Genomic DNA, 25,509 nt, shown 5'->3' on the forward strand with positions numbered 1-25,509 from the left:
CTACTACCATAAGTTCTTGCCAAATTTGTCTACAATACTACACCCACTGAACACCCTACTGCAAACTGGGGTGCCATGGAACTGGAGTGACGAATGTAGACGAGCTTTCCAGAAGAGCAAAATACTAATCACATCGAAAGAGGTATTGGCCCATTACAACCCAGCATTACCAATTCGGTTGGCATGTGATGCGTCACCCTACGGCATTGGAGCGGTGCTGTCGCACAAATTCTTGGATGGCTCAGAGAGGCCAATAGCCTTTGCGTCACGATCACTAACCTCAGCCAAGCGTAACTACACCCAGATTGACAGGGAGGCCCTCAGCCTAGTGTGGGGAGTGAAAAAGTTCAATCACTATCTGCACGGGCAGAAATTCACCTTGCTGACTGATCACCAGCCTCTTGTCTCCATTTTTAATCCGAAGAAGGGCGTTCCGGTGATGACTGCACAACGACTACAAAGATGGTCACTTTTTCTAGGGGCGCACCACTATGAGATTGAATATAAGGGCACGAAGCAGCATGGAAATGCTGATGGGCTATCACGCCTGCCACTGCCTACTGTGGAGGAAGCACCAGCAGTGGATCCTGTCGAAATATTCTATTCGACTATAGTTGAATACCCACCGGTAACTAACGCTTGTATCGAAAAGGAAACCCGAAATGACCCGGCATTGTCTCGGATATATGATTTGACGGTGAAGGGATGGCCAGCACATGGCGACTCACTGTTGCCAGCATTCTCGACAAGGAGAGAACAGCTGTCAGTGTGCCGGGGGACCTTGATGTGTGGATCCTGAGTGGTAATTCCACCCAAGTTAAGGGATAGAGTGCTCAATGAGCTTCATGAGGGTCATCTGGGAGGGGTAAAAATGAAAAGCCTAGCCAGGGCTTATGTGTGGTGGCCGGGAATCGATAAACAAATCGAGGACCTGACCAAGAGCTGCTCAGGATGCCAGAAAGTCCAAAATGCACCACTACAGGCCCCTCTATACCCATTGGAGTGGGCCTCATCTCCATGGCAACGGGTGCATATTGATTTTGCTGGTCCATTCATGGACTCAATGTTTTTAATAGCTGTGGATGCGCACTCGAAATGGCCTGAGGTCATCAAAATGTCCTCCACCACCATGGAGAATACTATTGCTGTCCTATGGACCATTTTTGCCAGGAATGGCTTGCCAGAACAGATTTGCTCCAACAATGAACCACAGTTTGTGTCCAAAGAGTTCCGGAGGTTCTTGAAACAGAATGGGGTAAGGCATTACACATCCGCCCCGTATCATCCAGCCACAAATGGATTGGCTGAGAGTTTCGTACAAACCTTTAAGAAGGCAATAAAGGCTATGTACAATGACAACATTCCGCTGCAGCACAAGGTGGACAATTTCCTGTTCGCCTACCGGAATGCGACACATGCAGTCACCAACCAGGCCCCAGTCATGATGTTCTTTAACCGAAGGTTAAGATCTCGCCTGGATTTGCTCAGACCAAACGTACGAAGAGATGTTGAGAGTAAGCAATTCCAGCACATCCATGAGAAGCCAACAAGGAGCTTCAATGTAGGGCAACCAGTCTTGGCCCGCGACTACCGAACAGAAAAATGGCAGCCAGGAACGCTATGCACACGGCAGGGCCCACTAATGTACATAGTGGACGTTGGGGAGAGCATCGTGAGATGCCATGCTGACCAGATCCTAGAGTCACAGGAACAAGTCAACCCCATGCCTCGCCCATACGTACCTGGTGATGAACCCGACGTACAGGTCGCATCTACCCCAGAAACAGTAGCATCGGAAGCTGATGAACCAACCGACGACAGGGGGCCAGAATCGCCTCTGCACCAAGAGCAAGACACTCGGGAAAGGCGCTATCCAGAAAGGATCAGGAAGCCTCCCCAAAGACTGAATATATAAATAGACTATTTTCAGCTAATGTTGCATGTTAAAAGTGTTAATTGTAATTAGTTTGATATTTAGTTGTTAAATGAGTGTTATGGTACTCTTACTCTAAAAGGGGAGGAATTGTAATGTATATACCTTTAAGGGGGGGAACTACTTTTTACAGCTCATGTGTACTGTAGTACCGGCAGTGACCACACCTGTATATAGCACTGAGTAGTAATCTGTACAGGCAGTTGCAGTGTGAGCCACGTTGAGTAAACACCTGTTGTACCGTTCTCCGCAGTCTGTGTCTTATTATACACGGACGCAACATTAATAAACTTAACATTTTAAAAAGAATGAAAAATAGCAACACGTTAAAATATTGGAGCATTCTAACGAGATAAATCAGCAGACCCTGTTAGGAAATCAATGCACGCCACCATGGGATTTTGGCTGATGGGCTCACAACTGTGACTCCTTCACATTGCTGACTTCATGATCTCAGCTTTATCGCTGTGAAGAAGCGCTGAGTGGAGGGCAGGCGCTATTGTCACTCATCTCCTTCATCGTGGCTGGGTCAAAATCCTGGAACTCCCTCCCTAACAGCACTGTGGGAGTACCTTCACCACACTGACTGCAGCAGTTCAAGAAGGCGGCTCACCACCACCTTCTCAAGGGCAATTAGGGATGGGCAATAAATGCTGGCCTTGCCAACGATGCCCACATCCCATAAACGAACGAATAAAAAAAAGAAGCTGGTTCAGGACAAAATGGATACAGGATTGGTTGCAGGCCATTTATTTGCCCTTTCTACCCCAGTTGGTGCATAGTACATGGTACATGGAGGCCATGTGATGTGGATAAAATTAAAAGGGATTCTGTTTTCAAATTTAAAATGAATGTATTTCTGCACTTTATTCTACTCATGTGTCCTTTAAAGGCAAAAGATGTTCTACGGAATCAGTCTGTAATCCTAAATGTTATAAATGGAGCAATTTTTGCCAGTCACCCCCGTTACCGCATTCTGTGGTTTAAAGCTGCTGCTTACATGTGACGCAGTGTAGGAGGAGGCATCTTGTATAGAACCCCCTGCTGTTCCATTCTACCAATACTGTGAATGACCAATGCCATATTTTCTTGATCTTCAGAGTTGGCTTTCCAAATACCAGAGTTGTGAAACTTCAATCCCTGAAGCTCCCACATGCTGAATGAGTTTATATTACTGTTATATTGTCTGTTTACTTTAGTGGCATTTTAATAAATGATCCAAGGGAATTAGGGGTTACGGGGAGCGGGCAGGGAAGTGGACGTGACTCTAGGTTCGGATCAGCCATGGTCCTATTGAATGGCGGAGCAGGCCCGAGGGGCCATGACTGGCACTCTCTCACGGCGTCTCTGATCCCTTTGAATGCAATGCAGAAAGCCAACGTTTCCACCCATTGCAGCCCCCATTATATGTGGCGACTCAAGGCTATGGCTCCTACTTCTTATGTTCTTATGTTCCACGAGGCAAATTGATCTTTGACTGATCAGGACACCTGAAGTGGGACTCTCTTCATGTTGGTTTAAAATATGTAAGGTGAGATAGTGTGCTCCTACATCACAAGGGTTCTTAGAAGGTTAAATAATGCTTTTTAGAAAATTAGAAGACTTGAGAAGTTCAAAGAAGGCTTATGAATGTAAAGTGAGAAGGTTTGAGAAAGGGTAAAACTGTTTTAGATCTAAGCAGAAGTAGATAATCCGAAGTGTGTTCCAGTAGTTAATTCAATAGCTTAAGTACATGCAAGGTCAGCTAGCGTTACGAAGAGAAGAAGATGATGGAAGAAAGAAGATGACTTACCAGAGCTGAATTCCATTGGAGACCCTAGAGCATCATGGAGGAAAGCAACACTGACAACACAACCTATTCAAGGAGAGGCTTTGGGACAATTTGGATGGACCAGAGGGCCTTTTCCAGTCTGTCATTGCCCGTATGTTCGTAGGCTTTATGATTTGATGTTCATGTCACCAAGCAACAATCTTAATACTAGGGCCTAGAAATTCAGTTGTTTGCGCCAGCCGCTAGCGCCTTAGGAGGAGGAGAAGTGGGGTGCTAAGCGGCTAGCGCCCGGGCGCGGCGCGATCTGCGCCTCTCGCGAAATTCAGTTAAGATTTAGCGGTGGCGCAAAACCTTTGTGCGCGCTCAGCTGCGCGCGCAGATCCTGACGTCATTTCATAGTGCAACGCCCTTTGTGCACCCCGAACCGGAAATTCAGTGGCGCTGTGGTGCCGGCCTTCTTTGCGCCTGGCGCCCCCAGTGACTGGTAGAGGGAAACGGCTTCCAGTCGCTGCGGGGGCCGCTATTTAAAGGGGACTACTCCTGCATTATAAGTGGCAGCCATTTTGTGCCAATTCTTCTGTGTGAGAGACGGATATTTGGAGAGAGACAAAGGCAGAGAGCTTTCTGCTTTGACTCAGTGCTCGCACAGGTACTTCTGGCTTCAGGCCAGAGCTTTGCACTTGGATTTAACTTTCAGTGCCATAGCCTTGAGTCGCCACATATAATGGGGGCTGCAATGGGTGGAAACGTTGGCTTTCTGCATTGCATTCAAAGGGATCAGAGACGCCGTGAGAGAGTGCCAGTCATGGCCAGACGGAGAAGGGCCAACAGGCGTCGGCACAGGAGGCCTTACCCACCCAGGGTATACCGCCAGCAGTTCTCATATCTGAACATGTCTGAGGAGCAGTGTGTTTGGAGGCTGCGATTCAGAAGGGAGGTGGTCACTGAGATCTGCCACCTGCTTCGCAGAGATCTGCAGCCACAGCTGAGGAGCAGGACTTCTCTGTCAGTGGCAGTGAAGGTGACGATGGCTCTCAACTTCTATGCCACCGGCTCCTTCCAATCCGCTACAGGGGACATTGCCAACATCTCCCAGTTCGCGGTACATTGCTGCATCTGCCAGGTGACCAATGCCCTTGTCAGAAGGAGACGTCAGTACATCTCCTTCCCCATGACCCTGGACAAGCAGCAAGAGCGTGCAATGGGATTTGGAAGAATAGCGGGCTTCCCCATGGTCCAGGGCGTAGAACTGATGAACCAGCAATGGTCAGGCCTTGCTTCAGGGCTGCAGTGTGCAGGGCATGGCAGCCAAACAAGTCGACCCTCCCCCTTTAAGAGCTGACCGGCGCCAGCATGTCTGCCTTCATTCAGAAACTCGCCGCACCTGCGCTGCGCCCGCCATCGGTGTTAGCGCCTCGGCACGCCAGCTTAGTACCTGATGATAGTCATGCATCACCTGCTTTAGCGCAGCAGCAACCTCTTGGGGCGATGCAATTGAATATCGGCGAAGGTGGCGCTAAGTTGCGCCGGGCGCTAAATTTAGCGAACGCCCGGCTGTAGCGCCCCAAACGTGGCTGTACTGAATTTCTAATTCAGTTGTTAGCGCCAGCCGCTAGCGCCTTAGGAGGGGGAGAAGTGGGGCGCTAAGCGGCTAGCGCCTGGGCGCGGCGCTATCTGCGCCTCTCGCGAACTTCACTCAAGATTTAGCGGTGGTGCAAAACCGCAGCGCCCGCTCAGCTGCGTGCGCAGATCCTGACGTCATTTCATGGTGCAATGCCCTTGGTGCGCCCCGAGCCGGAACTTCAGTGGCGCCACCCTTCTGTGCGCCTGGCGCCCCCAGCGACTGGTTGAGTGGAACAGTTCCCAGTCGCTGCGGGGCATGGGGGACGCTATTTAATGCAGCAGTCCCTCAATATTACACTGAAGTGTTATCTTAGATTATCTGCTCAAGCTCAAGGGTTTAAACAAACAACCTTCTGACTTAGAGGCAGGAATGCTACCATTGGGACAAGCTGGCACTTAGGGAGATGTTGAGATGCATAAATCAACACCACTTTATTAACTATATCTGTAATAATAATTTTAGTACCATCACAAGGATCAGTAGTGGTGATCACAATATAAATAAAATAATAGTTAACATTCAACAGAATCTAAATAATAATGAGCATAATAATAAACTTAATTGTCTGCATCAAAGAATTGCAGCACCAGTTGAATTTTGTTTAGTAACAGTAAAACAGAGTTACAGCTCAGACTTAGCAAGGGTCACAGTCTATATTCAACCAATCACTGATAGACTTCTAGGCCTAGAAATTCAGTATAGCCACGTTTGGGGCGCTACAGCCGGGCGCTCGCTAAATTTTGCGCCCGGCGCCACCTTCGCCGATATTCAGTTGCATCACCTCAAGAGGTTGCTGCTGCGCTAAAGCAGGTGATGCACGACTATCATTAGGCGCTAAGCCGGCGATCCGGGGCGCTAACACCGAGGGCGGGCGCAGCGCAGGTGCGGCGAGTTTCTGAATGAAGGCAGACATGCTGGAAAAACTCAGCAGGCCAGGCAACATCCGTGGAGAGAGAAATAGCGTCAGCGTTTCAGGTCGAAACCCTTCTTCAGAACTGAGAAAAAAAAGGCAGGAAATGAAACAGATTAAAAAGCTAGTTTGGGGGCTGGGAAATGGGGGAGGGGATGAAAGAAGACATTAGAGACATTAAGAGGTATTCAAGTCAAGACGAGATGGTAATAGGTGTCTTGCTGCAGTTGTACAGGGCCTTGGTGAGACCACACCTTGAGTATTGTGTGCAGTTTTGGTTGCCTTATCTGAGGAAGGATGTTCTTGCCATGGAGGGAGTGCAGCGAAGATTCACCAGACTGATACCTGGGATGGCAGGAATGACGTATGAAGAGAGATTGGGTTGATTAGGCTTATATTCACTAGAGTTTAGAAGAATGAGAGGGGATCTCATTGAAACTTATAAAATTCTAACAGGACTAGACAGACTAGATGCAGGAAGGATGTTCCCGATGGCGGGAGAGTCCAGAACCAGGGGTCACAGCCTAAGGATAAGGGGTAAGCCATTTAGGACTGAGATGAGGAGGAATTTCTTCACCCAGAGAGTGGTGAACCTGTGGAAATCTCTACCACAGAAGGCAGTTGAGGCCAATTCATTAAATATATTCAAGAAGGAGTTAGATATATTTCTTAAGGCTAAAGGGATCAAGGGATATGGGAACAAGGCAGGGACAGGGTACTGAATTTGGATGATCAGCCATGATCTCATTAAATGGCGGAACAGGCTCGAGTGGCCTACTCCTGCTCCTATCTTCTATGTTTCTATGTAATAATAAATATCATTTGAAATGGGTCAGAATGGATGGTTCAAAGCAGGCTAATTTAGGCACCTTTAGGTTCCTTGAGCAGTATGTAACTGAACCAACCAGGGGGCAGGCAATCTTAGATCTGGTCCTGTGTAATGAGACAGGATTAATAAAAAATGTCCTAGTAAAGGATCCCCTTGGAATGAGTGACCATAATATGGTTGAATTCCAAATTCAGTTTGAGGGTGAGAGAGTTGGATCTCAAACCAGCGTACTAAGCTTAAATAAAGGAGACTATGAAGGTATGAGAGTAGAATTGATTAAAGTGGACTGGGAAAACAGATTAAAGTGTAAGACGGTACAAGAGCAGTGGTCTACATTCAAGGAGATATTTCACATCTTTCAAGATAAATATATTCCACTGAGGAAAAAGGGGAGTAAAAGAAAAGACAGCCATCCGTGGCTTAGTATAAAGTAATAAAGGATAGTACTTGACTGAAAACAAGGGCATATAAATTAGCCAAATCTAGTGGGAGGATAGAAGATTGGGAAGCATTTAAAAGCCAGCAAACAATAACTAAAAGATTAATTAAGAAAGGGAAGATAGATTATGAAAGTAAACTAGCAAAAAATATAAAAACAGATAGCAAGAGTTTCTACAGCTATATAAAAAGAAAAAGGGTGGCTAAAGTGAACGTTGGTCCCTTAGAGGATGGGACTGGGAAACTAGTGATGGGGAACATGGAGATGGCAAAGACGCTGAACAAATATTTTGTATCAGTCTTTACAGTAGAGGACACTAAAAATATCCCAACACTGGACAAACAGGGGGCAATGGGGGGGGGGAGGAGCTAAACATGATTAAAATCACTAAGGAGAGGGTACTCAGTAAAATAATGGGACTTAAGACGGATAAATCCCCCGGACCTGGTGGCCTACATCCTAGGGTCTTGAGAGAAGTGGCGGTAGGGATTGTGGATGCATTGATGATCATTTTCCAAAACTCCCTGGACTCAGGAAAGGTCCCGGCAGATTGGAAAACTGCTAATGTAACACCCTTATTTAAGAAGGGAAGTAGACAAAAAGCTGGAAACTATAGACCAGTTAGCCTAACATCTGTGGTTGGCAAAATGTTGGAGTCCATTATTAAGGAAACAGTAACAGAGCATTTGGATAAACATAATTTAATAGGACAGAGTCAGCATGGTTTTACGAAGGGGAAGTCATGTTTGACAAATTTGCTCAAATTCTTTGAGGATGTAACATACAGGGTGGATAAAGGGGAACCGGTGGGTGTAGTGTATTTGGACTTCCAAAAGGCATTTGACAAGGTTCCACACAAAAGATTACTGATCAAGATAAAAAATCACGGGATTGGGGGTAATATACTGGCATGGGTGGAAGATTGGCTATCTAACAGAAAACAAAGAGTTGGGATAAATGGTTCGTTCTCGGGCTGGCAATCAGTAACTAGTGGTGTTCCGCAGGGGTCAGTGCTGGGACCCCAACTCTTTACAATCTATATTAATGATTTGGAGGAAGGGACCGAGTGCAACATATCCAAGTTTGCCGATGATACAAAGATGGGAGGGAAAGCAGTAAGTGAGGAGGACATAAAAAACCTGCAAAAGGACATAGACAAGCTAAGTGAGTGGGCAGAGATTTGGCAGATGCAATATAATGTTGGAAAGTGTGAGGTTATGCACTTTGGCAGAAAAAACCAAAGAGCAAGTTATTATCTAAATGGAGAGAAACTGCAAAGTGCTACAGTACAAAGGGATCTGGGGGTCCTGGTGCATGAAACACAAAAAGTTAATATGCAGGTGCAGCAGGTGATCAGGAAGGCCAATGGAATCTTGGCTTTTATTGCAAGGGGGATGGAGTATAAAAACAGGGAAGTCTTGCTGCAGTTATACAGGGTATTGGTGAGGCCACACCTGGAATACTGCGTGCAGTTTTGGTTTCCATATTTAAGAAACGATATACTTGCTCTCGAGGCGGTTCAGAGAAGGTTCACTCGGTTGATTCCGGAGATGAGGGGGTTGACGTATGAGGAAAGGTTGAGTAGGTTGGGACTCTACTCATTGGAGTTCAGAAGAATGAGAGGCGATCTTATCGAAACATATAAGATTGTGAGGAGGCTTGATCGGGTGGATGCGGTGAGGATGTTTCCACTGATGGGTGAGATTAGAACTAGGGGGCATAATCTTAGAATAAGGGGCTGCCCTTTCAAAACTGAGATGAGGAGAAACTTCTTCACTCAGAGGGTAGTAAAGCTATGGAGTTTGCTACCCCAGAGAGCTGTGGAAGCTGCAACATTAAATAAATTTAAAATGGAGATAGACATTTTCCTAGCAGATAAGGGAATTAGGAGTTACAGGGAGAGGGCAGGGAAGTGGATGTGAGTCTAGATTCAGATCAGCCATGATCCTATTGAATGGCGGAGCAGGCCCGAGGGGCCGTATGGCCTACTCCTGCTCCTATTTCTTATGTTCTTATGTTCATACATAAAGACCTAAATGTAAATGTAATTCCCAATCTAATTTTCTAAAATAGATATGTAAATGAAAGGGAAGAAGATTTATCTCACAGCCTTCAACTAATATATTGGGAATTCTCAGTACAATATATTTAACATATTGTGGGTATTTTCTGGGATTTGCTGTTCACATTTCCTTTCCTTCACAATCGCTTCTTGACTGATTTTTCTTTTGGATTCCTGTTTGAGCAAGGGTAGCCTAGCAGCAGGGCTATTGCATATGTGAATCTTGACAGACATGTGTCATTAAGTGTCATTGCTCCAATATGAATGCAAAAAGGTAGAAATAGACAGTTGGTGAATCTTTGTACCGCAGCCTCTTTAATCATCCATCCAGCAACCCGATCGAAGGAAACATTGAACAAAAACAGATTGTGCGCTGAAACCATTAGACTTCTAAACCATGCTGCTATCCCCAGGTTAAATTCAGTAGCAGATTGACCGTACTTTGTGTGTTGAGTATTAAGAAAGTGGATAATTGGGGGAGCATGTTATGCTTGGGCTGGAATTCTGATTTGCGTTTTGTATTTATGTGTTATGTCTGCAGCAGGAATTGTACCGAATAGGAGCGCATGGTTTGGCACATTGGAACTTTATGTTTGGATCAAAATGATGCTTTGATCAGAAGTGTATTTATCTGAAGTTGACAGCACTGGCCTCCATTTCTGGCTCCACTAAATGAGCTAGCAGCCTCTGCTGGCAGAACTGCAATACGCCACTGTAAAGTCACCACTGTGCCATGTAACTGCTGTTTCAGTTACATAAATTTGGAGATTTTATAAGTACGATAGGAAACAATTTTGATCATAAAGTCAAAGAGAGAGATGAAACTTGTAAACTGATTCTCAAACTGCTCGTTCTGGGGATTATGTTTCCAAGAATCGCAACCTAGAAGCGTTTACAATGCTGTTGCTCCTCTTAAACGACGGTGACCATGACATGATATGATTTTTTTTTTGTGGTAAATCTAGTCTTTATTTGGGTATGGTGCTGGTACATTCAAAACAAAAAGCCTCTTTAAAAATCAGATTTTTTTTTTAAAAGTGCAAAGTATCTTTTTGTTTACTATTTACTTCTGTTGATTTTTAAAGCACTGGGTTGATTGGCGAGTATTACTGAGTCGCCACCCAGCCCAGGAAGGAAACTTAGTGAATAAATTGAAATGACGTTCTTCAATTTAAATAAAAAATTGTAATGATCTGTGGGTACTTTGAACTAAATGTGACCCCCCCAAAGCTTTTCTTCTCCTTCAAGTCCAGATGTCTAGATAATAGTGCCATTTCAAATGTATGTTCATCCAATTTCTCAATGCTGGGCTTTTTCTCGAGAGCTCCCAACGTCTGTCCTAATCTGAACTGGTTTCCCCTGCACTGTCGTCATCACTCATTATTTAAACAAACATTTTCTTTTTTTTTAAAAATCCAACAGAAAAAAATAAAGATATTAAAATTGGTCATAACTCTTTATAACTGTTTCATTTTAAAATGGGTCCTGATGGCGAGACTCCCTCTTTAATGTAAACTGTCCTAGTGCAGTGCCCTCTATTTTTCACATTATACGCAGCCAATTTTTGTTTCTTGTCAACCGATCGTCCTATAAATGCATCATTTGCCATTAACACCAGTTTTATTGTGATCTGTTTGACAGTATATTAAACAGTTGTCCTGCAGTTCACTCTTTAAGGTCTATGTTTAATTAGAGTAAGCTGGCTCCTGTGTAAAAATAAAATGCTAAACTTTGAACTTAACACACTCTACTTAGAAAAAAGAGAAAATGTTTAGTCACAAACAGAGCGACTTAGAAATTGGATCGTGCCCGTGGCACTCGATGTTCACATGGTCCCAGGCTGCGTGTTAAATTCGTACTGGCACCTCATTAAAATGAGTCAGGCATGCAGCCAGCGTTAATCGGGCTATTCATTGGCTGCACGTCTGTTTGGAGGGGCAAGATATCAGGCGTCTTTGATGCCACTTAAAGCCAATACACCTTAATGGGGACATGCACTCTAGCTGGAGACAGCAGTGAAACTTGGCTGCATCTACTTGTAACACAAACGGGTTGGAGCAGTTTTCTGATTGGTTCCCTTGGAGGACAAGACACACCCAACAGTTTATCTGGAATGTGTAATTTGATGCTATCTGCTGCAGAGTAGTTTTTTTTTATTCGTTCCTGGGATGTGGGCGTCGCTGGTGGTAAGCCACCTTCTTGAACCACTGCAATCCAGGAGGTGAAGGGACTCCCACAGTGCGGTTAGGGAAGGAGTTCCAGGATTTTGACCCAGCGTCGATGAAGGAACGGCAATATATTTCCAAGTCAGGAGGGTGTGTGACTTGGAGGTGGTGGTGTTCCCATTCGCCTGCTGCCCTTGTCCATCTAGGTGGTAGAAGTCCTGGATTTGAGAGGTGCTGCCGAAGAAGCCTTGGCGAGTTGCTGCAGTGCATTTTGTAGATAGTACACACTGCAGCCACGGTACGCCGGTGGTGGAGGGAGTGAATGTTTAAGGTGGTGGATGGGGTGCCAATCAAGCGGGCTGCTTTGTCCTGGATGGTGTTGAGTTTCTTGAGTGTTGTTGGAGCTGCACTCATCCAGGCAAGTGGAGAGTATTCCATCACACTTCTGACTTGTGACTTGGAGATGTTGGAAAGGCTTTGGGGAGTTAGAAGGTGAGACACTCACAAAAGAATACCCAGCCTCTGACCTGCTCTTGTAGCCACAGTACTTATATGGTTGGTCTAGAAAAGTTTCTGGTCAATGGTGGCCCTCAGGTTGTTGATGGTGGGAGATTCAGCAATGGTAATGCCGTTGAAGGTGTTAGATTTTCACTTGTTGGAGATAGTCATTGCCTGCCACTTGTGTGGCACGAATGTTACTTCTCACTTATCACTTATTGAAGGTCTCTCCAATGTATAATTTGATCCAGTTATTGTCAGGCAAGCTACTGAATCCACCATGCTAACACAACTTAATTCAGAGAACGTACAGCGCACACACTCCTGGGTTGGAGCATGCACAGCACTCAAGCTGCAGAGTTCAGAGAACGCACAGCGCTCACGCTCCCGAGTTCAGAGAATGCACAGCGCTCACACTCCCGAGTTCAGAGAATGCATAGCGCTCACACTCCCGAGTTCAGAGAATGCACAGTGCTCACACTGCCGAGTTTAGAGAACGCACAGCGCTCAGACTCCTGAGTTCAGAGAACGCACAACGCTCAAACTCCCAAGTTCCGAGAACGCACAGCACTCACACTGCCGAGTTCAGAGAACGCACAGCGCTCACACTCCCGAGTTCAGAGACCGCACAGCGCTCACACTCGTGAGCTCAGACAACGCGCAGCGCTCACACTCCCGAGTTCAGAGAACGCACAGCGCTCACACTCCCGAATTCAGAGAACACACAGTGCTCACACCCCGAGTTCAGAAAATGCACAGCGCTCTCACTGCTGAGTTCAGACAACGCACAGCGCTCACACTCCCGAGTTCAGAGAACGCACAGCGCTCACACTGCCGAGTTCAGAGAACGCACAGCGCTCACACTCCCGAGTTCAGAGACCGCACAGCGCTCACACTCGCGAGCTCAGACAACGCGCAGCGCTCACACTCCCGAGTTCAGAGAACGCACAGCGCTCACACTCCCGAATTCAGAGAACACACAGCGCTCACACCCCAAGTTCAGAAAATGCACAGCGCTCTCACTGCTGAGTTCAGACAACGCACAGCGCTCACACTCCCGAGTTCAGAGAACGCACAGCGCTCACACTGCTGAGTTCAGACAACGCACAGCACTCACACTCCCGAGTTCAGAGGACACACAGTGCTCACACTCCCGAGTTCAGAGAACGCACAGCGCTCACACTCCCGAGTTCAGATAACGCGCTGCGCTCACACTCCTGAGTTCAGAGAACGCACAGCGCTCACACTCCCGAATTCAGAGAACACACAGCGCTCACACCCCGAGTTCAGAAAATGCACAGCGCTCACACTCTCGAGCTCAGAGAACGCACAGCGCTCACACTGCCGAGTTCAGAGAACAGACAGCGCTCACACGCCCGAGTTCAGAGAATGCACAGCGCTCACGCTCCCGAGTTCAGAGAACGCACAGCGCTCACACTGCCGAGTTCAGAGAACAGACAGCGCTCACACGCCCGAGTTCAGAGAATGCACAGCGCTCACACTCCCGAGTTCAGAGAACACACAGCGCTCACACTGCTGAGTTCAGACAACGCACAGCACTCACACTCCCGAGTTCAGAGGACACACAGTGCTCACACTCCCGAGTTCAGAGAACGCACAGCGCTCACACTCCCGAGTTCAGAGACCGCATAGCGTTCACACTCGCGAGTTCAGATAACGCGCTGCGCTCACACTCCCGAGTTCAGAGAACGCACAGCGCTCACACTCCCGAATTCAGAGAACACACAGCGCTCACACCCCGAGTTCAGAAAATGCACAGCGCTCACACTCTCGAGTTCAGAGAACGCACAGCGCTCACACTGCCGAGTTCAGAGAACAGACAGCGCTCACACGCCCGAGTTCAGAGAATGCACAGCGCTCACGCTCCCGAGTTCAGAGAACGCACAGCGCTCACACTGCCGAGTTCAGAGAACAGAAAGCGCTCACACGCCCGAGTTCAGAGAACGCACAGCGCTCACACTCCCGAGTTCAGAGAACACACAGCGCTCACACACCCGAGTTCAGAGAACGCACAGCGCTCACACTCCCGAGTTCAGACAATGCACAGCGCTCACGCTCCCGAGTTCAGACAATGCACAGCGCTCACACTCTCGAGTTCAGAGAACAGACAGCGCTCACACGCCCGAGTTCAGAGAATGCACAGCGCTCACACTCCCGAGTTCAGACAATGCACAGCGCTCACACTCCCGAGTTCAGACAATGCACAGCGCTCACACTCTCGAGTTCAGAGAACAGACAGCGCTCACACGCCCGAGTTCAGAGAATGCACAGCGCTCACACTCCCGAGTTCAGAGAAGGCACAGCACTCATACTCCCGAGTTCAGAGAATGCATAGCTCTCACACTATGGAGTTTAGAGAACGCACAGCGTTCCCACTCCCGAGTTCAGAGAACGCACAGCGCTCACACTCTCGAGTTCAGAGAACACACAGCGCTCACACTGCCGAGTGCAGAGAACAGACTGCGCTCACACTCCCGAGTTCTGAGAACGCACAGCGCTCACACTCCCGAGTTCAGAGAATGCACGGCACTCACACTCCCGAGTTCAGAGAATGCACAGCTCTCACACTATGGAGTTTAGAGAACGCACAGTGCTCACACTCCCATTTCAGAGAACACACAGCGCTCACACTCCCGAGTTCAGAGAACGCACAGCGCTCACGCTCCCGAGTTCAGAGACCACACAGCGCTCACACTCGCGAGTTCAGATAACGCACAGCGCTCACACTCCCGAATTCAGACAATGCACAGCGCTCACACTCTCGAGTTCAGGTAAGGCCTCACAGCGTCGGCGGCAGAGCGGGGTATAAAAGTCCCCAGAGACCAGGTAAGGCCTCACAGCATCGGGGGGAAACCTGAGCGGCAGAGCGGGGTATAAAAGTTCTCCCCAGAGACCAGGTAAGGCCTCACAGCGTCGGCGGGAAACCTGAGTGGCAGAGCGGGGTATAAAAGTCCCCAGAGACCAGGTAAGGTCTCACAGCGTCGGCGGGAAACCTGAGTGGCAAAGCGGGGTATAAAAGTCCCCAGAGACCAGGTAAGGCCTCACAGCGTCGGCGTGAATCCTGAGCGGCAGAGCGGGGTATAAAAGTCCCCAGAGACCAGGTAAGGCCTCACAGCGTCGGCAGGAAACCTGAGCGGCAGAGCGGGGTATAAAAGTCCCCAGAGACCAGGTAAGGCCTCACAGCGTCGGCGGGAATCCTGAGCGGCAGAGCGGGGTATAAAAGTCCCCAGAGACCAGGTAAGGTCTCACAGCGTCGGCGTGAATCCTGAGCGGCAGAGCGGGGTATAAAAGTCCCCAGAGACCAGGTAAGGTCTCACAGCGTCGGCGGGAAACCTGAGTGGCAGAGCGGGGTATAAAAGTCCCCAGAGACCAGGTAAGGTGTACCAGTCTCTGAACTCGGAGGGAAGGAGAGAGGTAAAAAGTAATCCAAGCGTGACGTCACCAGAAAGCGGGTAAGTGATTGGTTGGTGAGTATTTCTCCCTTTTAAGCTTAAATCTCTTTGGTTTATAGTTTCTAAGGTGTGATATACACCATCTAGAATCGGGGCAGAGGATATTTAAGAATAATATTAATAAATTTAATTAATTACATAGAATGGGAGATCAAGCGATGTGTTGCTGCTGCAATATGTGGGAGCTGGTGAACACCATTGATGCTCACGGTGATCACATTTGCTGCTCGAGGAACTCCGGCTCTGTGTTGAAGAGCTGGAGACCGAGCTTCAAACACTGAGACACATCAGGGAGGGGGAGAGTTACCTGGACTCTGTGTATCACGAGGTAGTCACACCAATTAGATTAATTAATTCAGATGTAGTCTGTGGCCAGGGTCAGGATGGTGTGACTAGAAGTGAGGCAGGTACGGGGATCCAGGAGGTAGTGTTGGAGGAGCCGCAGCCCTTGCACTTGTCCAACAGGTTCGAGGCTCTTACTCCCTGTGGGGACAGGAGCAGGGACTGCAGGGAGGATGAGCAACCTGGCCACAGCACCGTGGAGCAGGGGGCCATTCAAGTGGGGGGAGTTAAAAGAAATGCTGTAGTGTTAGGGGATAGTATCGTTAGGGGGATAGATAGAGTTCTTTGCAGCCGAGAGCGAGAGTCCCGAAGGCTGTGTTGCCTGCCCGGTGCCAGGGTTAAGGACATCTCCTCTGGACTGGAGAGAAACTTGGAGTGGGAGGGGGAGGATCCAGTTATCGTGGTCCATGTTGGTACCAACGACATAGATAGGACAAGGAAGGAGCTTCTGCTGAGGGAGTTTGAGCAGCTAGGGGCCAAATTAAAAAGCAGAACCACAAGGGTAATAATCGGATTATTACCTGAGCCACAAGCGAATTTGGCTAGGACAAATAAAATTAGAGAGTTAAATGCGTGGCTCAAAGACTGGTGTGGGAGAAATGGGTTTTGCTTCCTGGGACACTGGCACCAGTACTGGGGCAGGAGGGAGCTGTTCCGTTGGGACGGGCTTCACTTGGCCAGTGCTGGGACTAGAGTCCTGGCGGATCATATAACTAGGGCTGTAGAGAGGGCTTTAAACTAACTAGTGGGGGGGAGGTTCCTCGAGAGCAAATAATAAAAATGACAACAGAGAAGGTAATAGACTTAGGTAGCAGTGGGGAAATTAAAAACCAGAGCGTGTCAGGAAGGGGCAGAAGGTATGGAGTAAAAGGTAAAGTAATAAAAAGGGCAAAAGCAGGAACTAAGTGTCACAAAACATCTTTGAAAGTTCTCTATCTGAATGCACGTAGCATTCGTAACAAAATAGATGAGTTAATGGCACAAATAACTACATATGGGTATGATCTTGTGGCCATTACAGAAACATGGCTGCAGGGTGACAATGCCTGGGAATTAAACATACCAGGTTATTTAACGATCAGGAAGGACAGGCAGGAAGGAAGGGGAGGTGGGGTGGCCATGTTAATAAAGGAAGGAATCACTGTAATACAGAGAAATGATATTGGGTCAAAAGATCAGGATAATGAAACAGTTTGGGTGGAGGTAAGGAATAATAAGGGGAAAAAAACACTAGTGTGCGTAGTCTATAGGCCTCCGAACAGTGGCAACTCTGTTGGACGGAGTATCAATCAGGAAATAGTTAAGGCTTGTAATAAGGGAACATCTATAATTATGGGGGATTTCAACTATCATATTAATTGGATAAATCAAATTGGGCAGAGCAGCCTTGAGGATGAGTTCATTGAGTGTATTAGGGATGGGTTTCTTGAGCAGTATGTAACTGAACCGACCAGGGGGCAAGCAACCTTAGATCCGGTCCTGTGTAACGAGACGGGATTAATTAAAAATGTCCTAGTAAAGGATCCCCTTGGAATGAGTGACCATAACATGGTTGAATTCCATATTCAATTAGAGGGTGAGAAGGTTGGATCTCAAACAAGCGGGCTAAGCTTGAATAAAGGAGACTATGAAGGTATGAGAGCGGAATTGAGTAGAGTGGATTGGGAAAATAGATTAAAGGGTAAGATGATACATGATCAGTGGTGTACATTCAAGGAGTTATTTTACAACTTCCAAAAAATATATATTCCACTGAGAAGAAAAGGGTGTAAAAGAAAAGACAGCCATCCGTGGCTAAGTAAAGAAATTAAGGATAGTATTCGACTAAAAACAAGGGCATATAAGGTAGCCAAATCTAGTGGGAGGATAGAGGATTGGGAAAACTTTAAAAGACAGCAAAAAATAACAAAAAGATTGATTAAGAAAGGGAAGATAGATTATGAAAGTAAATTAGCAAAAAATATAAAAACAGATAGTAAGAGTTTTTATAGTTATATAAAAAGAAAAAGGGTGGCTAAAGTAAATGTTGGTCCCTTAGCGGATGAGACCGGGAAATTAATGGTGGGAAATATGGAGATGGCAAAAACACTGAATGAATATTTTACATCAGTCTTTACAGTAGAAGACACTAAGAATATCCCAACACTGGACAAACAGGGGGCTAAAGGGGGGGAGGAGCTAAACACGATCAAAATCACTAAGGAAGTGGCACTCGGTAAAATAATGGGACTCAAGGCGGATAAATCACCTGGACCTGATGGCTTACATCCTAGGGTCTTGAGGGAAGTGGCGGTAGGGATTGTGGATGCATTGGTAATAATTTTCCAAAACTCCCTGGACTCGGCAAAGGTCCCAGCAGGCTGGAAAACTGCTAATGTAACACCCTTATTTAAAAAGGGCAGTAGACAGAAGGCTGGGAACTATAGACCGGTTAGCCTAACATCTGTGGTAGGTAAAATTTTGGAGTCCATTATTAAGGAGACAGTAACAGGACATTTGGATAATCATAATTTATTAGGACAAAGTCAGCATGGTTTTATGAAGGGGAAGTCATGTTTTACAAATTTGCTGGAGTTCTTTGAGGAAGTAACATATAGGGTGGATAAAGGGGAACCAGTGGACGTAGTGTATTTAGACTTCCAAAAGGCATTTGACAAGGTGCCACACAAAAGATTATTGCTTAAGATAAAAAATCACGGGATTGGGGGTAATATTCTGGCATGGATAGAGGATTGGCTATCTAACAGAAGGCAGAGAGTTGGGATAAATGGTTCATTCTCAGACTAGCAATCAGTAACTAGTGGTGTTCCGCAGGGGTCAGTGCTGGGTCCCCAACTCTTTACAATCTATATTAACGATTTGGAGGAGGGGACCGAGTGTAACATATCAAAGTTTGCAGATGATACTAAGATGGGAGGGAAAGTAGTGAGTGAGGAGGACATAAAAAACCTGCAAGGGGACATCGACAGGCTAAGTAAGTGGGCAGAGATTTGGCAGATGGAATACAATACTGGAAAGTGTGAGGTTATGCACTTTGGCAGGAAAAATCGTAGAGCAAGTTATTATCTTAATGGCAAGAAACTGGAAAGTACTGAAGTACAAAGGGATCTGGGGTCCTGGTGCACGAAACTCAAAAGGTTAGTATGCAGGTGCAGCAAGTGATTAAGAAGGCCAATGGAATGTTGGCTTTCATTGGTAGGGGGATAGAATATAAAAATAGGGAGGTATTGCTTCAGTTGTACAAGGTATTGGTGAGGCCGCACCTGGAATACTGCGTACAGTTTTGGTGTCCATACTTAAGAAAGGACATACTTGCTCTCGAGTCAGTACAAAGAAGGTTCACTCGGTTAATCCCGGGGATGAGGGGATGGACATATGAGGAGAGGTTGAGTAGATTGGGACTCTACTCATTGGAGTTCAGAAGAATGAGAGGCGATCTTATTGAAACATATAAGATTGTGAAGGGGTTGGATCGGGTGGATGCGGGGAGGATGTTCCCGATGATGGGTGAAACTAGAACTAGGGGGCATAGTCTTAGAATAAGGGGCTGCTCTTTCAAAACTGAGATGAGGAGGAACTACTTCACTCAGAGGGTGGTAGGTCCATAGAATATGCTGCCCCAAAAAGCTGTAGAAGCTACATCATTACATAAATTTAAAACAGAAATAGACAGTTTCCTAGAAGTAAAGGGAATTAAGGGTTACGGGGAGCAGGCAGGAATTTGGACATGAGTCTAGGTTCGGATCGGTCATGGCCCTGTGGGTAGCGGAGCGGGCCATGGGGCCGTGTAGCCTGATCCTGCTCCTATTTCGTGTGTCTAATTCTGTTAGATTCAGGAGATGGTTCTGTGATAGTGGATTGGCGGTTAGGATCAGATCAGCCATAATCTTATTGAATGGCGGAGCAGGCTCGAGGGGCCGATTGGCCTACTCCTGCTCCTATTTCTTATGTTCTTATGTTCTTATGGTAATGGAACAGAAGTTGCCCAGTGCCAGACCAGTCAGCCCCGTTCATATGTTGGCTGACCTTAACAACCTGAATAGCCTTCCTCCGGGACAAACTACAGGAGATCACAGAATCACAGAATCACAGAAACCCCACAGTGCAGATAGAGGCCATTTCGGCCCATCGAGCCTGCACCGACACATATCCCACCCGATCCCCGTAACCCCTACACCAACACATATCCCACCCTATCCCCGCGTATTTAATCCCCCTAACACTAAGGGTCAATTTATCATAGCGAATCAACCTAACCCACACATCTTTGGACTGTGGGAGGAAACCGGAGCACCCGGAGAAAACCCACGCAAACACGGGGAGAATGTGCAAACTCCACACAGACAGTCACCCGAGGCCGGATTCGAACCCGGGTCTCTGGCGCTGTGAGGCAACAGTGCTAACCACTATGCCACCGTGCTGATCAGAAAATATTACATGAAATGGGAGGTTACACCTGCAGCTCCAGGCACATCCTCTGCATCGTCAGAAACTGCAATCAGTCCTCCTTCCTCTTCACCAGCCCAGCATAGTATGGCAGTAGAGTGCAGGTGGTGAAACGCCCACTCCACTCTTCCCTATCCCTTCCCCAGCAGCCGGCTGCCATGACACGAGTGCTAAACACCTTGGAACTTTCGCATAGGAAGCACTCCGCTGATTGGACTTGTGCATTACCAGTGGGATTTAAGCAACTGTTTCCCAGTCCACCTGGTTAACTTCCAACTCCTTTAGCACTGCAAGGCACAGAGTTGAATGTACTTTGGAGATGAGACATCACCGATGACTGCTGTCCGCTCTATTACATGAAATGGCACTTTGTGGAAGCCTCTCAGTGATTTAAGGACATGAATGTGACCATTTTCTTCGGAAGACACACACGGAACAATAATCGCCCAAAAGAAAAACTACGTAGCAGTCTCGCTCAGTGAACCCTTCAGGTTGGCTTATTTGGGGAATATTGGAATGCATCCACAGCTCAGCCTCCTTACACCATCGCTATAGCTAACGAGACTCATAAACCATCCATTTTAGGATCTGCCTTTGACATGAGTGTGATTGATCGGCCAGTCCTCAACAGGCAAGTAGAGCAAGAGTCAGAAACGGAGCTCAAGATGCACACCCCCTTGCTCAATCGCTTCCTCAATGTGGCTGCCTCACCAGCTATTAGTCTCAAACACTTTGGCAGGGGAAATCGAGGGGTAAAATTGTTGCGTCACCGTGTGGACAGTAGCTCTTCCAATTAGCAGCCTAATGACGAACTCGCTTTGGTCACTCCCATCAGTGAAGAGGACTCAAAAAATGAGGCTCAAAACAGGCCCAGTGAACCTTCTAGTCCTAATATCATCCTAAAGGCTCCTCACAGATTCGAAGCATCAGAATTTCAAAAAACGAAAAACAAAACGGGACAATCCTTGCTATTTACAGTCGAACGGCCAATGAAAAATGTAAACACCAACTAGAACATTCTTTGACGAGTTACAACTCCCTGTATCTTCACTCTCTGTTGTGTTACTGTCGTAGCACTACTGCACGCACCGTTCCGTGCGTCCCAGTCCCCAGTGCGATCGTCCGCGTCTGCCCAACCAGCCCGTCACTCTGACAAGGCCTGCTGTTTCTCCCGGCGCCCGTTCGAACCATGGGCTGCAGAGGTCGCACGTCTCCACGGTCCTTCGCCTGACGGATACGTTTTATTCGCCTCGACACGCGTAAGGATCCGCTTACGACCAGCATCTTTAGACCTCGCCTGCCAAATCGAGACAGCACGCCGCCGAGACCACCAGCTCATCAGACCATCTCATCTTTGGACTTTCGTTAAAGCGAATTCTGGGGGGGCGCATGTGGCGGTACCACCGGTTGTCCCTTACATAGATATAATACATAATTCCCTTTAACTTACCTGTTTGGGCCGTTGCCCCTTTAACTTACCTGTTGGGGCCGTTGCCCCTTTAAGACGTGCCCTAGCGTGCTGACGTCACGTCACGCATCACGTGATGTACGCGCGACGGCCGCCGGCCCGACTCGGCCTTCCATGACAGCCGCCGGCACAGCCCAGCCTACCACGACTTCGGCCGCATCGGCCAGCAGACGTGAGCGACGCGATCTCCCGTGACAAGCGCCGGCTCAGCTTGGCCTCCAGCTCCCGCTCCCGCGCGCGCGACTTCGGCCTCAACGGCCAGCCTCAGCACCAGGTGAACGCGCCGATGTATCGGCGTGGGTCACGTGACCGACCCAAGCGCGGGCCAATGCGCTAACGTCATGACGCGGTCACGTGACAAGCCTACCGACCCCCACAGCTACCTGGACTACACTTCCTCCCACCCCGCTTCCTGTAAGGATTCTATTCTTCTCCCAGTTTCTCTGTCTCCGCCGCGTCTGTTCTGACGATGCCACCTTCCATACTAGTGCTTCCGACATGTCTTCCTTTTTCCTCAACCGAGAATTCCCCTCTACCGTGGTTGACTTGGCCGTGTCCGTTCTATTTACCGCACTTCTGCTCTCACCCCTTCCCCTCCCTCCCAGAACCACAATAGGGTTCCCCTTGTCCTCACCTTTCACCCCACCAGCCTCCACATTCAACGGATCATCCTCCGCCATTTCCGTCACCTCCAACGTGATCCCACCACCAAACACATCTTCCCCTCACCTCCCCTTTCAGCATTCCGAAGGGACCGCTCCCTCCGCGACACCCTGGTCCACACCTCAATCACTCCCAACAGCCCTTCTCCTTCACCTGGCACCTTCCCGTGCAAGCGCAGGAGATGCAACACATGCCCTTTTACCTCCTCCCTTCCCACTGTCCAGGGCCCCAAACACCCCTTCCAGGTGAAACAGCAATTTACTTGTACTTCTTGCAATTTAATATACTGTATTCGCTGCTCCCGATGTGGTCTCCTCTACATTGGGGAGACCAAACGCAGCTTGGGCGACCGCTTTGCGGAACACCTCCGTTCAGTCCGTAAGGGTGACCCGGAGCTTCCAGTCGCCTGTCACTTTAATTCACCGCTTCACTCCCACTCTGATCTCTCTGTCCTCGGGCTATTGCATTGTTCCAATGAAGCTCAACGTAAGCTCGAGGAACAGCACCTCATCTTTCGATTGGGCACTTTGCAGCCTGCCGGACTCAACATTGAGTTCAACAATTTCAGATAATGATCCCTGCCCCCATTTTTCATGCAGTATGATTTTTGCCATTCCCATTTGCAACATTTTATCTTTCCTGCCTCTTACAAAAGTACAGGGTGTTCTTTCTATTCCTTCCACCCCTCCTAACCCCCCCCCCCGTCTCTGCACCTGCTTAATATCTGTTACATCCCCAGCTTTTTCCAGTTCTGATGAAGGGTCCCAGATCTGAAACGTTAACTCTGTTTCTCTCTCCACGGATGCTGCCTGGCCTGCTGAGTATTTCCAGCATTTTCTGTTGTTATTTCAGATTTCCAGCATCCGCAGTATTTTGCTATTAAATAGATGCAGGAGTCGGCCATACGGCCCCTCGAGCCTGCTCCGCCATTCAATAAGATCATGGCTGATCATTGACCTCAACTCCACTTTCCTACACTATCTCCATATCCCTTGATTCCCCTAGAGACCAAAAATGTATTGATCTCAGCCTTGAATATACTCAGCATCCACAGCCCTCTGAGGTAGAGAATTCCAAAGATTCACAACAATCTGAGTGAGGAAATCCCTCCTCATCTCAGTCTTAAATGGCCAACCCGTTATCCTGAGACTATGCCCCCTAGTTCTAGACACTCCAGTCAGGGGAAACAACCTCTCAGCATCTACCCTGTCAATCCCCCTCAGAATCTTCTAAACTCCAGAGAGTATAGGCTCAATCTAACCTTCTCAAGGGCAATTAGGAATGGGCAATAAATGCTGGCCTTGCCAGCGACGCCCGCATCACATAAACTAATATTTTTTTAAAAATCTACCCAATTTCCTCATAGGACAATCCTCTCATCCCAGGGATCAATCTAGTGAACCTTCGTTGCACCGCCTCTAAGGCAACTATGTCCTTCCTCAGATAAGGAGACCAAAACTGTGCACAGTACTCCAGGTGTGGTCTCACCAAAGCCCTGTACAATTGTAGCAAGACTTCCTTACTCTTATACTCCAACCCCCTAGCAATAAAGGCCAACATGCCATTTGCTTTCCAGCATTTTCTGTTGTTATTTCTGCATCTATTTCTTATGTTCTCATCCCCAGACCCAGATTCACTTCCCACAGAGCCAGGTTCCATCCCCACAGAGCCAGGTTCGATCCCCACAGACCCAGATTCACTTCCCACAGAGCCAGGTTCGATCCCCACAGAGCCAGGTCCAGTCACCATTCTATGCTGGTCGCTGGTGGGGATGGTGTGCAGTCAGTGACCTGTGCACTGGGGTCGGGCAATGCCCGGGATTGGGGGAAGAGCCGGGGAGTTTAAAGGTGCCCATACCTGTATGAGTTTGAAGATGTCGCTGATCCTGGAGATAGAAACATAGAAGATAGGAGCAGGAGTAGGCCATTCGGCCCTGCTCCGCCATTCAACGAGATCATGGCTGATCATCCAAACCCTAGCACCTGGTCCCTACACCGACAGCCATCCCACCCAAGCCCTATCCCCGTAGCCCCACATATTTAATCCCCCCTAACACTAAGGGCCAATTTTTTATCATGGCCAATCAACCTAACCCGCACATCTTGGGACTGTGGGAGGAAACCAGAGCACCCGGAGGAAACCCACGCAAACACGGGGAGAATGTGCAAACTCCACACAGACAGTCACCCGAGGCCGGATTTGAACCCGGGTCCCTGGCGCTGTGAGGCAACAGTGCTAACCACTATGCCACCTCGAGCTGCTGTTTCTCCTGGTTGAGTTAGCTGTACTTGTGTTCCATTTGGCTCAGGGTTATTTCGGCTTGGGTCTGCCCGGTTCACTGCTCCATGCCAATTATGTCCATCATCTCCCTCTGAGCCTGCTCTACATACTCTATCAACTCTGCATACTTGTGCATGAGGTCAGGCTTCAGCCTCCCATAAAACTTCTGACAAACACAGGGTGAAAGGTCACTGATATATATATATGTAGTTAGACATAGGGTTAAAGGTTACTCATACAGTCAACAACAACATCTTGCATTTATATAGCGCCTTTAATGTAGTAAAACATCACAATGTTCTTCACATGTCTCCTTCGCATTGGAAACAATCTGAGGCAGTTTCCCTGTTGAACAGGATGTCAGCCCTATGGTTTATGAACTGCAGCCTGGCCAATCTAACACACGGCTCCCTGCTGTGGCTGTGAAGGACCCAGAGTCTCTTAATGCCATGGCCACCTGCACAGCGAGTCAAGGAGTTTGGTGCTACTGGAAGACAGGCTGTCGCGGACGGTGCAGTTACTGGGTCTGCCGAGAATTTGGACAGGTCTAGTCAAGTGGGAGTGGCCCTGCAGTAGTGATGGGTGTGTCACACAGGCCCCTCCTCC

At 47.9% G+C, this 25,509-nt stretch overlaps 1 pseudogene; it reads right to left on the bottom strand.

Annotated features, from left to right (window-relative positions):
* Window positions 1-25,509, bottom strand: part of LOC147121011 (tripartite motif-containing protein 72-like) — a 72,098-nt pseudogene that overhangs the window by 13,385 nt on the left and 33,204 nt on the right.

Source organism: Somniosus microcephalus, chromosome 3 (assembly GCF_052327205.1).
Source record: "Somniosus microcephalus isolate GS21.2 chromosome 3, FLI_Smic_1.0, whole genome shotgun sequence".
In the NCBI taxonomy this organism is placed as follows: Eukaryota; Metazoa; Chordata; class Chondrichthyes; order Squaliformes; family Somniosidae; genus Somniosus; species Somniosus microcephalus.